General features: G+C 32.8%; 1 protein-coding gene across 3 annotated transcripts in view; it reads right to left on the bottom strand.

The window, feature by feature from the left end:
* VEGFC (vascular endothelial growth factor C) overlaps positions 1–15,051 on the bottom strand; it is a 108,574-nt gene that overhangs the window by 42,064 nt on the left and 51,459 nt on the right. The window contains exon 1 of one of the 3 annotated variants that reach the window (XM_033103844.1): positions 9,630–9,650. The exons of 1 other annotated variant lie outside the window; for it this stretch is intronic. The gene's annotated coding sequence lies outside the window, so the exon portion shown is untranslated. Of the gene's footprint in view, positions 1–5,722; positions 5,743–9,629; positions 9,651–15,051 lie in introns of those variants that run through there. One more of the 3 variants, XM_033103845.1, reaches the window with a different exon arrangement.

Here is a 15,051-nt window from a genome sequence, read left to right as displayed (position 1 = left end):
ATCAGTTTAAAAATTTATTCAAGCTTGTATTACCGTCCAATATAAATAAAATTAAACTGAAATCCACTCTCATGCTTTGTTTCATTTTTAGTTATCAGCATCAATAAAATATAATTAAGCAGGATGCTTGTAATTAGGAATCTTACAAAAACTATTTTAGAATCTATGATCACATGAAAAAAGGGATTTCAACAACAGCATCACAGTAAGGTTTATATATTGGCAGAACCTCCAGTATTTCCAAAAAATCTGATCATTAAGGTTTATTCTGGTATGAAAAAGACATGGAATATATCATTGGGTATTAATTCTGCTTACAAATAGTTAACTGTCTATATTAGTGAATCCAATTAAGTGGAACTTTCCAAATTATATTCAAGTAGTTACCATACCTAAGAAAAATACAGTTTTTTTCTAAATTATACTTTGAAATTATGGAAAAATAGTACATTGTTCAACTTTATCTGCAAAGGGAAATACAACATCAAATGTTTATTTTGTACTTTCATGGCTATCCCAGCTTTAAAGTCTAAATATATAAGTAAATATTTTGGACATTGGACACTAGAGAGCTGTTAACAATGCAGGTCACTGCCCCCCACACTGCCCTGCTCCCCACCAGATGACGTGGATGGAGATAAAGAAAGTACATTCTAACAAGTTATGGTTCTCCCTTTCCAATTTTTGAAGTACTTAATTTATATTTGCTTTACAAATGGAAATACTAATTGAAAGTCTTTTCACTACTACTTTTAATAATTCAAAATGTTCTGAGGTAGGTGATTTTTGTGCTACATGTTGAGAAACATACTCTAATGTAGATTTCTTACATTATTACAGAACCTTGTAGGCAGTAGATTATGAAATGTGTTCCTTCCTACTAGATAATAAAATTGGCTATGAATTTTAGGGTTTTCCCCTTTCTTCACTTATTGTGTGAATTGAGCACATCACCTAATCTCTTTAGGTCTATGTTATGAAAATATAGACATTAACCCATTACCTTCTGGAATATATAGGATGATTCTTGATATGCCATACCGCTAGACAAAATTTAATTCTGTTGAATAGATGGAAAGTGGCATGAAGAGGAGTTCTTAGCTAAAATGAAAATGACAAAATATCCTCATACAGTTTCCCAATCAATGTTTATGAAATATTTGTCTCAGGAAAATCTCACATATGACACAAAATTCAAGAGTCAAAAATGTATCAGAATCTAAAAGGACAACTATTAGAGAGAAAAATTATAAACGTGCCGAGGTGTATATATGTGGCCACTGCTCCCTGAAGGGGTATGTCATAGATGGTTATTTGCCTATTTGCCTGTTGCTTGACTTGTTCTTGAACATAAGCAACAACATAGGACTGTGTGAATGGTGGGTCCTTGTGGTTCTTTCCCTTATAACTCAGCTAGAATTAAAGTCAGGTTGTGACCTAAGCTGATCACGAGAATCTCACATGAAACAGGCATGTGTGTTCACTCTACCAAGAGGAGCTGCGATACAGCATACCAATGTGACACAACACAACGAAAGACATGTACCAAATGGCTAAGAGAAAGGATTACGGTGAAGAGGGACTTTCAGTTAAGTATTACTTGAAGTTTTAAGGCAAATTACTTTTGTACTTTAACATTTAGAAATAGAAAAGAACTATAATGATAATTATCATGTAAGAGCAAACATTAAGTTTACCCAATAGATCAATAGAAGAAAAATGTAAGCATGTATTCACAATAAAGAAAATGTAATATAAAAATGAATAAAACATGCTAGTAGAAAATAAAAGTTATTATATTTACACTCTTAAGTTGATAAAAGGCCTTTCTAAAGGTGAATATAAAAATAAAACGTAAACTATCTGTATGCTAGAAAACACTATAAACAAAATAAAAGACAAACAACAAAGTTGGAAAACTATTTGCAATATACATGACAGATGGAAAAGGACTAATATTCTTAAAATATTGCATGAACATGTTAATGAAAAAAAATAAACAGGTACTTCAGTTTAAAAAAATGGGCAAAGAACTTGAAGTGAATAATCACAAAGAATAAATATAATTAATAATATTCAGTGATGGCAACAGTGAATAAACTATAACTCCTTTCAACTTTGAAAGGAATATAAATGTGTACAGCTATTCAAGGAAAAGGCACTATTTCAATTTGAATGGCCTTAAAAACAAGCTCCACTTTAGACAGCAAATGTACTTTGGAATTAAATTTCCTATCCAACAGAAGTGATAATATAATTATAGCAGATATATGTACAAATTCATCATGAGGTTGTTTATAATAGTGAAATATAAGACAATCTATACAGATAATAATAAAGAATTGATTAAATAATATACAGTACAAACAGAAATTAGCACAGAAAGTAATGTAATGACACTATAAAATGATACAGATGTATAATTTAGACATGAAAAGAGGTTCATAATATATTCTATGAAAAAATAGAGTACACAATTTATACACCCATACACACAATGTTCATATGTGTAGTACAATCTTTTCACAGAACAAAATTAATATATGAATAGATTGAATGCATCTGTGTATGCAGTCTTAAGAGTAAAAGACATGCAGCAAAAAACAACAGTTATCTTCTCTAAACTGCAGAATTAAGGTAATTATTATGTTCCTCTTTATACATTTCTGTATTTTAAATTTTAAGTAATAACCATATATCACTTTTTATTATCTGAATAAAAATTTAAAAGTAATCATCTCTAAGTTTACTGGCAGGTCATACATAGTGTTCATTTCAGCTTTTGATTTACTTTATGTCATGCCTATGATATATTATTTAACTTATAACAATCTTTGGCAAAAGTTATCACACGCAAATGGTATAAAATAGCTTGATATTGAGCAATTAATTTACTTATTCCTACTAGACTTTAATTATTATATTTGTGTGGAAGAAAAACAAGCTTTGTTATCAAAAGATCCAGATTCCCATCTTGACTACAGACCTTATTTAATTAAGCACCATTAGATTTCCTTTCTTTGAATGTCATTTTACTCTGTATTATAAAATACAGTTGACCCTTGAACAGCATGGAGCGGGATTTAGGAGCACCAACCCCCATGTAGTTGAAAATCCGTGTACAACTTTTGACTCCCCTGAACTCAGTTTTATGGGGGATTGGCTCCAGGACCCCTGCAAATACCAAAGTCTATGGATGCTTCAGTTCCCTATAAAATGGCATAGAACAATGTATACCACAGATTGAAAACAGTACTGGCATTTATTGAAAAAAAATCTGCGTATATGTGGACCTGCTCAGTTCAAATCCACGTTGTTCAAGGGTGAACTGTAATAATATTTTCCTCAGAGTTTTTGTGATGATTCAAATAGACATTTGGGATAGAAGCATATCATTTTTGTAGTCAGGGGTGGGGTTACTTGTCTTTATAACATTTTTACCGAGCAAAAGCATAGTACAAAGATTGTTTTTTAGATAGACTGAATTTTTTACACAATTTTGAACTGTAACTCTAGAGTACTGTACCAGCTCTGGAGCAGTATTCTTCAGATCTGTCTTCTGCATTTTTGTTCTCATTAAGCAGCAACTTAGGAATTGAGCATTAGCGAAGAAATAGGGCTATACTGTGAATCCAGAGAAGACCAAAATCTCAGGGACAGCTAACCATGGTATATTTACATTCAAATTCTACTTTTGAAGAATTTTAAAAAGACCCAGTAACTAGAATGAGTTCTGAACCAGGGACACACCAAAGTCTTTCAAGTGGAAGTGCTATCTATATGAAAGTCAGGTTCTTTCTCAATACTTTAAGTCTATATGTTCTCCAGTGTTTTCTGCAATATTGACGTCATTTGCTTGAATGACGATATATTCCTTTTATTTTCCAAAGAGATTTGGTATGTCTTAAGATAGAAAGTGTCTTGTAAATGGATATTCAACTGTAATAAAAAGACTCAAGTCATAGAAAAATGAATCTAATTTTGCATTCTACCTTAAAGGGATCAATTAGGAGGTTCCAGTAAATTCTCTTATGTAACTTTCAGCACGTATGTATTTGCAAACAGCAACCTAGGTGACATTCAGTGCAGGAGTTTAAGATGCTATGGAAGTCAAAGCAGAGTGTGCAATGTCGAAGACGGGGAGCTCAATCAGGAATAAACTCTTTCCTTGATAATTCATAAACCTAAAATGCATTCCCTTCTTCCACTAACAGGAGAAGGATGAAGCAAGATCTCTGATTCTAGAAGTTACATGATGAGAAAATGCTTTAGGGTTTCAACTGCGCTCTATAATTCTCCTTAGTTATGAAGAATCATAACATGAAGTGAGCACTGGCAGTGGGATTGACAGTGGCCCCTAATTGACTTTACATTTAACACACACAGCTAGCAAAACCTAGTTTCCATCTTGTTGCTCTGCCTTGACTAGGGGTTGTTCAGATGCCTGTTAGGGAGGAAGCACAAGTGCATGGTGGTTGCCCTTCCTCCCGAAAACTGTGATAATCCAGAGAGTCAACGATAAACAGGGAGTTGTAGCAGTCATCCAGGATTAATGCTATTAGTGGTCCTGGATTTGCCAATGAATGGAAATGAGCTTCTAAAAAACTTGAAAGTCCAATGTCAAAGTCCCTTCAAACAACAATCTTAAGTTAATTGCTATGTTGCATATAAATTTGACACTCATTTATGAAGTTGAAAATTCATGGGGAAATGCATATGGTTGAATTATGGAAAATTTCCTTTCACCTAAAAGCATATACTCTTATCACTCCTTATAGCCAGATCTGAAAGAATGAGCACAAGTCCATCAAAGAAAGGTTTGATAACACTACAGTATTTTCATGAAGTGGCCAAAAAGGGCCACAGGCCAATCTGGTTAGATGTCCAATATAACTACATTTGCGGGGAGAGAGGAAAAATCACTTAGTGTTTTTTCCTTTTGAAAAATCAAAAGGAAACTAAGGGATAAGGGATGTTTATATTTTTCTTAAATGTCCATATGCTATCGTTAAAAGTCTGGCTCAGGTAATATTTTATATTTGAAAAAGATGTACCTTGTCATGGATAATTTCATAAAATGAAGCAGACGGAAGACTAGTTGATCAAATTATCACTTTAAAAAAACAAGACATTTACTAAAAGTTTTAAAAGGAAATATTTTTCATATAATACATCACATATACCATCTCTTCGTCCTAAAAAAAAATCATTAGTAAGAATCAATCTATCATAAGGAAGTTGTCAAAGTCAATAACTGTATACCACCATTAGGTTTTCTTTTTTCTTTAAAAATAGGGTCGTATCCAAGCATTAGAATAAGTGGCTGCTGAGGTTATTCTTTCCCTAAATAACAAAGGAATTGTTTATTCATCCCTTCTTTCTTAACAATGGAAGTTGTATGACAGATGAACTTGTGGGCCTTTCTATTTCCTTCAGCTATCCATAGTAGGCAAATTTGTAAATTTAAAAGTATATTCTAATTATTTAAAATTTAAAAGTATATTCTAATTATTTAAAAATGCCCCCTTAAAGCAAAATTTGGTCTAGGTGGCAGAATGGAGAAGGTTTTGGATTTGAGAAATCATCCAATACAGTTACAAAATTCACTTTTAGAATTACCCTTTGGTAGAGAATCATGAATAAATATGAAAAATCAAATGGGATCCTTCTAAGGAATATATATTTGTAAATGTTTTTACATAACCTTAGCAAATCATTTTACCTAATGTTTCAGTGAAGGTGTCAGATCAGGATTCTTTCACCCACAGGTCACCCATCATCCATGTCTACACCAACCTCATGTGCCACAGATAGATAACCCTGGAAGCAGATATTTAAATTTTAGTTTATTATTGGAAGAAGTTTTAAACTGGAAATTTTAATTTAATTTTGCCTAATCCTTTGAAACGTTTTATTGTAAATTTTGAAAATAATGCCATAATGAAGAATGGACTTTTTATATCTATTATTGATAGCAAAAAATTATTTTTTAAGGAGCGATGTTCCTTTTTTTGTTTACCACATATATGAATTAAATTTTAAAATAAATATTAATTTAATCAAAATCTAAGTTAAGTAGACTCTTAGAAAATATTTTAAATATTAATTTTCAATTATCTTATTGTTGAGGTAACTTTCTAACAATGCCAAAATAGGCAATCAGTCATAGCTGCATAATAAACACAATGGAAAATAAGATTCTATACACACTGATTTCTTGCACTCAATATGGAAAACCAGCTGCTTCCCTCTTATTCTTGAATAGAATTGACTTCTGTTCCTTGCAGAATGGCAAAATGATCTCAGAAATATTAAAATATGACATATTCCAATATTTTTCCAGATATGATTGCAAAAACAGCACCAGGTAGGTGAAGCCAAAACTAACGACTGCATTTACTGATTACTGAGGAAAAGCCAAGGAACTAAAATTTATTACTCAAATATTCCTATATACATATTATGGAGCAGCAGCGCTCGACCAGGATGACTTTTTCCCCTCTTAGTCATTTGGCAATGTGTGCAGACATTTTCGATTTCAGAACTGTGGGGGTGATGCTACTGGTACTAGCAAATAGAGGTCAAGAATGCTGCTGAATATTCTCAAATGCACAGGACAGCCCCTACAAACAAGAATTAACTAGGCCAACGTGTCAATAGTGATGTTGTTGGGGAAACACTGCAGCTGAGTAAGAGTGGGCTCTGTCATTTATGAATCTCCAGAAAGTTGAAAATTTGCATGACTTTCACCAATGAAAACCATAGAGACATCAGAGTGAGTGAATGAATGGATTGAGAGTACCACCGGCAGCTGGATTTAGTAATGGTAAAATTCTTAGGGAGATTTATTTACTGGCCGGGATAACTTAGTATTTTCCTTTTTTTTTTTTTTTTTACACAGGCATTTCTCAACAGCATTCCTTTGTTTTCATAACAAGAAGAGAATGTAGTAGCAGTTTAGACACAGCCTTCTTAGGTAAGTAAATTAAAAATGTTTTATAACTATTTTCCTTTGATGGATTATAATTTTTTTTGCTGACGATTCAACTAATTTTACAATAAAAACAAGTTACACATGTTTTTAAAAAATGCTTATGCAGAACATTATTTTGAAATTAAAAATGTAATGGCTTATTATCTTTCTTTTTAGTAAAATGTCTTTTCTTCTTTGATATTCTAAAGATCAATTTATGTCAATGCTATTTAATACTAGAAGTAATATTAATAATGCTTCTTAAAATCTTTAATTAATGAATAATATCCACATGGAAAAGCAAACAAATTATAAGGACACAGTATGATGAATTTTTACAAAGTGAATAAACCCTTGTAATTATACCAGATCAAGATATGGAGCACTGACCACATTCCAGAACCCTTCTTTCTTCTCCTCAATTATAACTCTCCACCAAATGTTACATTCCTTGTTATATTTCTATTTTCTATTAACATAATTAGTTTTTTACTATTTTTCAAATTTTACATAAATGGTACCCTACAGCATATACTATTTCATGTAGGGCCCTTTTTATCAACCTAATCTTTGTGACATTCATCTTTGTTGTGAGAAGCAATTGGTTTTACTGCTGTCTCGTTCTCTTTGTATGAACCACTGCAATTTATTTATCTATGGGTGTATACATCTTTTGAAGGACATAGGATAAGTTTTGGGGGGTCTATAAATAGAAACAGTATTGATGGTTCATGAGATGTTCATATACTTAGCTTTACAGATATGGCCAAACCATTTTCTGAAGTAATTTTACCAATTTACACTCCTTAGGGTTGTATATAAAAATCCCTTGGTTCCATATCTTTGCCAACAACTAGTAGTATCTATTTTTTAACTTTAGCTAATCTGATGGGTATGTGATAATATTTCGTTGTGGTTTTAATATGTAGTCCCTGGATGACTGATGACACTGAGCACTTTCATGTTACTTGGTCACTCTTTTAAGAAGTACCAATTAAAAGCTTCTTATTTGCTTCTGTTGGCTGTCTTATTATTGATTTGTAAGAGTTCTTAATGTATTCTGAATATCAGAAGAATGTGTATTATAATCATCTTCTACTATGAAACTTGTATATTCACTCTCTCAATGGTATTTTTTGATGAATTAAAGTTCTTAATATTAATGATGTCTGAATTTTCCTTTATGGTTAGTGCTTCTGATGTATTAAAACAAAACAAAACAAAACAAAACAAAAAACTTTCCCAACCACAAATTCATGAAAATATTTTCCTTTGTTATTTTCTAGAATCTTTATTATTTTACTTTTCATATATGGACCAACAATTAACCTAGAAATGATTTTTGAGTATAGTGTGAGGTAGAGGTCAAGATTCTCACATATATAATTGATCCAGTACTATTTAGTGAAAAACTCATACTTTCTCCATAGCACTGCATTCATCCCTTTGCTATGAATCACGTGACTATATATGTTTGGTCTGCTTCTGGACTTTTGGATTTATCCATTGGTCCTTTTCTCTATGCTTATGCCAGTACCACACTATGATAACTTTATAATTAATCTTGATATTAAGTATACTATTTGGTTTATACCTGTGATGCCCCAAAGTTTAGTTTCATTGATGTACAAATGCTATTTACAATTTCATTTCCATCCTCTTTTATGACTAATTTTACTAATGGTTTTTGCAATAAACTTGAGGTACTTGGCATTAAATAAGTCAAATACATTGTCAAGTGTCTTGCATATATTAGGCACTCAAGGATAGCTATAGTTAGTAATAGTAGCAGTGTGGTAATAGCAGTAAACACATGGGCTATAGTTGTGTTAAGAGATATGCATTAAACTATATAAAAGATTCAATTCTCAAAACTTCAATATTGACTCTTACTTAAAATCTATGTTCACTGTGAAATTTCATTTTGCCCTATCATATATGTACATACATTTTACTTAAAATCACATAATGCATACACAGAGATATGTTTTAATAAAATGTTTAAGGGAATTCTGCGTTTTCTAGGAGAAATCATGTTTTGGAGAGCCACACATATGTGGTACAACATAATACTAAGAGCATGTGTTTGGGGCACAGATAGACCTGTGTTAAATCTCAGTTTCTCCACTTACTATGTGTGTGATCTTTGAGGTTCATGTCCCATATGAAATATGAACATTGCTGTAACAATTAAATGAGGTACTTTCAAATAAGGTATGCAAATAACCAGTACTTATTCATAGTAAATTTTTACTGTGTAATGATGATATTAATAAAACCCCAAAACTATGGTTCTTCATTTATAAAATATTGATAATAAAATGTACCTTATAAAGCTACTGAGTATACAAATAATATTTGTAAAATATGTAAGAAGAAGTCTGGTACACTAGACAGTCACCTGTCTCTAATAAGATATATTAAATAAATAGCAAAGGAGGGAAAAATTTTATAATTTTATAACTTGTATTGAATGACTACTATGTGCCAAAGACCATTCTAGGCATGCTACTTGCAAATGAGGTCTCTCTTTTCATTGAGTTCACATGCTGAAAATTATATACATTTATTATATATATATTTTGAGAACCTGACAATATAAATTATAAGATTCAAATTTGTTCTCTCCATGGAATTTGCTAATTTTAAGGTATACCTGTTTTGTATATTGAAATTAATTCCAGATGAACTTCTTGTTGCTTGTGTGTTTCTGTGTCTAAAGGATTCCAGATTATTTACTAAAGCGGCAGGGAGCGGAATTTGTTGCTATGAAACAATGTTGAGTAAAACAAAGCTGAATTATTTAACCAGAGGTTCTGTGGCTGAAAACACAAAAATTCCATTTTGCATTTTTACTGACCTTTGAGCTGTTGAATTTCTCTTTATAATTAAAACTTATTTAAGAATTTATTTCAAAATTGGCAAAAGCATAAATTCTATATATACATTGATTTATAAATCGTTTTGCATGTGTGTGTGTTTCTGTGTGTGTGTGTGTGTGTGTGTGTGTGTGTGTGTTGAATGGTTGGAGTATCCTGAGGATATACACTCAGTTAATAGGCAACCTAGAAACAGGATGAAAGATACTCGCCATACTTAGATCACCATTAAGGATTTAGAAAGATTTTCTGAGGGCAGTGCCTTACTCAGCTTTAGGGAAAGCACAAACATTCCCTTATGAAGCCAGGTACTCCTACACACCCCTAACTGCTTACTTGAGGAACAACTTAGCCTAACCTGGTAAAATCCTGAAGAACAGTCTTCCTTTGAGCATTGTAACAAGTATCAGAATGATGTTTTTCCTCTAACAATGCTCGCTGTCAGTCCATTTATTCTAAGCCAGTTCATTTCCATGATAATTTCAAACCATCTCCCTTAATTCCATCCCTCATTCTTGCATTACGTGGACAAATTTGCTTCATACTTCATAAAGAAAATAGATGTTAAATAGCAACCCATTTATATACACATGATCTCCCTATCTGCCTTCTTCCTTCAGGAAAAACTAATGAAATGCTTCTCTTCAGCCTCTCCAAAGCTAGTAATTCCACAGGTGCTTGGTTCCTGTCCCTGTGGTAGCAATGCTTTACTCCTTTTAATAACCTCAGTCTCCCTCTCTCCCTCTCTCTCTCTCTCTCTCTCTTTCTCTCTCTCTCTCTCTCTCTGTTTCTATCAGCATACAAACCTGTTGCTCACCCAAATTTAAAAAATAAACACAAAAATACAATCAGAAAAACATTAACAAGCAGAAGAGAACCAACCCTCTCTAAGTCACATTGCTATTGAACTACTGCCATTTTCTGCTGTTTTTCCTAGCTTCAATTTTTGAAAGCTCTGTCTAAATCTGCACTATTCCTCACTTCCTAGTCACTTGCCCACTCTCCAACTTGGTTTCTGTCTCATTACTCAGCTGGAACCCAGCCCACAAATCTTCCACATGAGATCTTTGCCCCATCGTACTTCTCCTCTGTCCTGCAGATCACCCTCCTGCTAATGCATCAAAACCACGCTGTCTCCCTGAGGCCACACTCTTCTGCTACTGCTTCTCCCTAGTGACTATTTTTTTGTCAGTACCTTTGATGACTTCTCTTACACAGAATTCCAAATGTTTGAGTTCTCTGGGCTCAGAAATAGTTTCTCTTACTCCTTTCTGAGTACCCTGATTCATCCCCAACACTTCAAAGATGACCCGTGTCTGAGAACTCGAATGCATATATCCAGACCAAACTTTTCTTCAAAGGTATCTGCTGTTAGATTTCTCAAGAACTCCTTCTTACATTTCTAAAAAGGAATTTATGAATTTCTTCTCCAAATTAATTTCCTCCCCAGTTTTCTCCACTTCATTAAATTGTACTAACCTATTGCTCATTCAAGTCTCAGGGAATTATATTTATTATTTCTCTTTACTCCTAATATAAGCTATTAGCAAGTGCTAATAATCTTACTTACACAGCAGTTTCTCTCCTAATTCACTGTTATCCTCCTAGTTTAAGCTACCGATATCTCTTACCTGATTTGTTGCGTAATTATCATCATAACTGATCTTCTCAGCTTCTCTATTGATTCTCCACACACAGGTTAGAAGAATCCTTGATAAACACATACTGAATGAGGCCACTCGCCCATTTAATCTGCTTCAGTGGCTTCAAATTAAGTCCAACTACCAACTCTAAGGCCTTGATGATTTTGCTCTTCTTAACACTCCAATCTCATAACATTCCCACCTCACTCATAGATTGCTGGCATTTCCAAAATGCCAAGCTTTTTCTTTTTCATTTAAATCCTTAGAAAACTCTGTTTCCATTGCTAGGTGTATGTTGTCCTGGCAATATACATTGCTGGTGCTTTCTCTTCCGTAAGGTTTCAACTGAAATGCCACAGAACCACTGCAACTTTCTACCCACTGTATCTGAATAACCTAATTCACACAATCTATTTTAGCACTTTAGTTGCTTTTTTTCACATTACTCAGAGTTTCTAAACCTGAGCTCATTTACCCTTTATCATATTTATTCTCTTATATGCATGTTTTACATACTCTCTTTGTAGCATATCTGGCATATGGTATTGAGTAAAGGAATAAATTAAAGAGCAGGACAGGTAGAAGCAGTTTCCTGTCATTTTTTGGTATCATGGAATAATTCCACAAATAATGCTTTCCTAAAATGAAAGAGAAACATTAGGAAATATTTAAAGGTAATTTAACTCAAATATGATTAAAATTTCCAAATATTAACTATGGGTAATAATGTATTTATTTTCTTAAGGTGACTAAGGTTTCATTTACGAAGTTGTTCCCTATTTAGTCTGAATGAAAATATAAGAAAATAAACACAATTTTCTCTTTAAAAATAAGATTAACGAACAGTAAAATGCTTGTATTTTAACTAGTTATTTCATGTTAATATTCTAACTCTTTGACTAGGTTAAGTCAATAGTAGATAATAAACATAGGAAACACACATCCCTTTAATCTGAATATCTTTCTCTATTTTATTTTCACACTCAAAAATATGGATGGTCAGCTCTTAAGAAAAGTTTAAAAATCCTACCTTTTAAAAATAGAATGCAAAATAATTAACAAGTATAAATGAAGACCCCATTCATTTTGTATTTTAAGTGGAAATTTTTTAAACACTTATTTGTATTTTTCTTCCATTATGTAATAATGCAAGCTGAATTAAAGCACATGACCTCAGAATTGCATTCTGAAAGTCAATAGTTTAGGGCATGATCGGGAAAGACAGTTATGTTGCAACTGAAATATTTCGCCTCTAGCTTTCCCTCCCCCCATACCATGGGGGGGAAACTATCAAATTGATTGCAGAGCTCTATAAGGCTGCCATTAATATTTTCTTTTCCTCAAACTCTGGAATATAAAGTCCAGGACCTTGGAGAATCATCTTCCTTTGTCTATGTCTATATCTCCATATCTCCAGCAATCAGAGTCTTATTGGATTGTCACTTACCCTACCTGACCCCAACCTGTTATTAGCTAAAAATAAATAAATAAATAACAGTTTACACCTATCCCCATTTCAGCAGAATGGAAGTCCTGCCACACTACAAATTAAAGGTGAAGGGAATATAGTAGAGAACGTGGTTGCAAAAGATCCAAAGAAAAAAGGTACCAAATGAAAAAGCACAATCAACAACCAACCACACAGTCCATAGAAAATTTGGATGTAGGAAATATGAGATCAGTACCCATCAGGATTGAATATTTAATTTGTATGTCCTTCATCTTTGTGATGATAAAACACCACTGACATAACATTTTTCTAAAGTGACAATTCTTTTATCAGTTAATGAGCAATAGCAGTCATGGATCATGACAAATGTATAGTGAAGTAATAAAAACTTTTCATCTAATTGGTTTTACTTTTTCTTAGATTACAGAAGTTTATACACACATTTTGTCAGCTTATTAATAATATTTACTGGCATCAACACTAAAACCAATGAGTAATCACTACACAAACTTACCAGAATGGCTTTAATCCAAAAGAATAACAAATCAAGTATTTGTGAGGATGTGGAGAACTTGGAATCCTCCCACGTAGTTCATACAAATGTAAAATATGTACTATTTGGAAGCTAGTTTGATAGTTTCTTAGAAAATTACACAAACACTTATATGGCCCAGGAATTCCACTGCTAGTGAAATGTCCATGCAATGACTTGCATGTGATTGTTTAGTCACATTATTCATAATACCCATAACTGGGAAAAAAATATTAAATCCACCAAATGGCTAAATGGCTAAGTAAAATGTGTTAGATTGATATAATGGAATCGTATTCAGCAATTAAAAGGTATGGACTGTCATAAAATAAAATGCTATAAAATAAACTACTGACACATTACAACATGGATGAACCTCAAAAATATTATCCCAAGTGAAAAAAGCCAGACACAAAAGACAGTGTATTGTATAATCTCATATAACCAATTTCTGGAAAATGCAAAAGTATAGAAAATGAACACAGATTGGTGGTTTCCTGAACCTGAGGGTAGGATCAGGGATCGAGTATATGAAGACAAGGGAATTTTGGGGGGTAGTGATGGTATTAGAGAATTGGATCATGGTGATTGTTGTCTATCTATAAGTCATTATCCAAGTACCGTGAGTATATTATTTGGTATGCAAATTATACTGCCATCAGGCTGTTAAGAAATGGCATTCTTCAAAAAAAATGGGGGCATACGCCGAGGAAGAGAAAGGCATACAATCCAGGAAATTGGTGCTCTCATAGTGGAAAGACATGAAGAGCTGTACATTGGGCTTGAAGCTAACGAGATGCTGGAGGCAGACAGAGGCCTCCTGGAGAGAGAAAAGAATGACTGCAATAGATGGATTAACTGCTGTGTTTGTTACCAGTTTTCTGTGGAGTTTTACAATTATTTTGAAAAGTTGGGAATATTTGCAGTAGGGACAAGCAATAAAAATAAGTAATTATTAGTTCCAAAAAGACCATAAAAACTTGCATGAGAAAAAGTTATACAGTCAACAGTAAATAATACAGAGTCATGATAAAAACAAATAATAAACATATGTTTACCCACAAATTTGGATATACCATACCTCTTTTAAAATGATGGTCAGATGGGAAGTGTGTATACGGGCTGGGAAGAGGCAGAGAAGAATGAGTATGTGGGGTCAGGGAACAAAAGGTGGGATAAAACAAGAGATACGCCAGATCCTTATCTTCTATAATAACAAACCAATACATAAAATCTAAATGCAAAAAATTAAGTATAATATGAAGATGACTAGCAAAAGCAACCACTAAAAAATAATAGTTTACAACTATCCCCATTTCATCAGAATAGAAGTCCTGCCACACTACAAATTAAAAAGGTTGTCTCTGGAGCACAGGACTTGAGGATAGGAAAAGCTGTGACAGGGGACAGATTTTCATTAGTAGCTCTGTAATACTATTTTATGGCTTACTATTCTCATGTATTATTTAATAAAGAAAATATTAAAATTTCAATAATTCAATAATTTGGTTGAAATGCATAACCCAATATTTAAGCATATGTAATTGCACTGCAGCAAAGTTTTAATATCCTCC

The sequence above is a fragment of the Rhinolophus ferrumequinum genome, chromosome 4, assembly GCF_004115265.2.
Source record: "Rhinolophus ferrumequinum isolate MPI-CBG mRhiFer1 chromosome 4, mRhiFer1_v1.p, whole genome shotgun sequence".
NCBI classification, from domain to species: domain Eukaryota; kingdom Metazoa; phylum Chordata; class Mammalia; order Chiroptera; family Rhinolophidae; genus Rhinolophus; species Rhinolophus ferrumequinum.
This window is presented reverse-complemented; position numbering and strand designations above follow the sequence as displayed.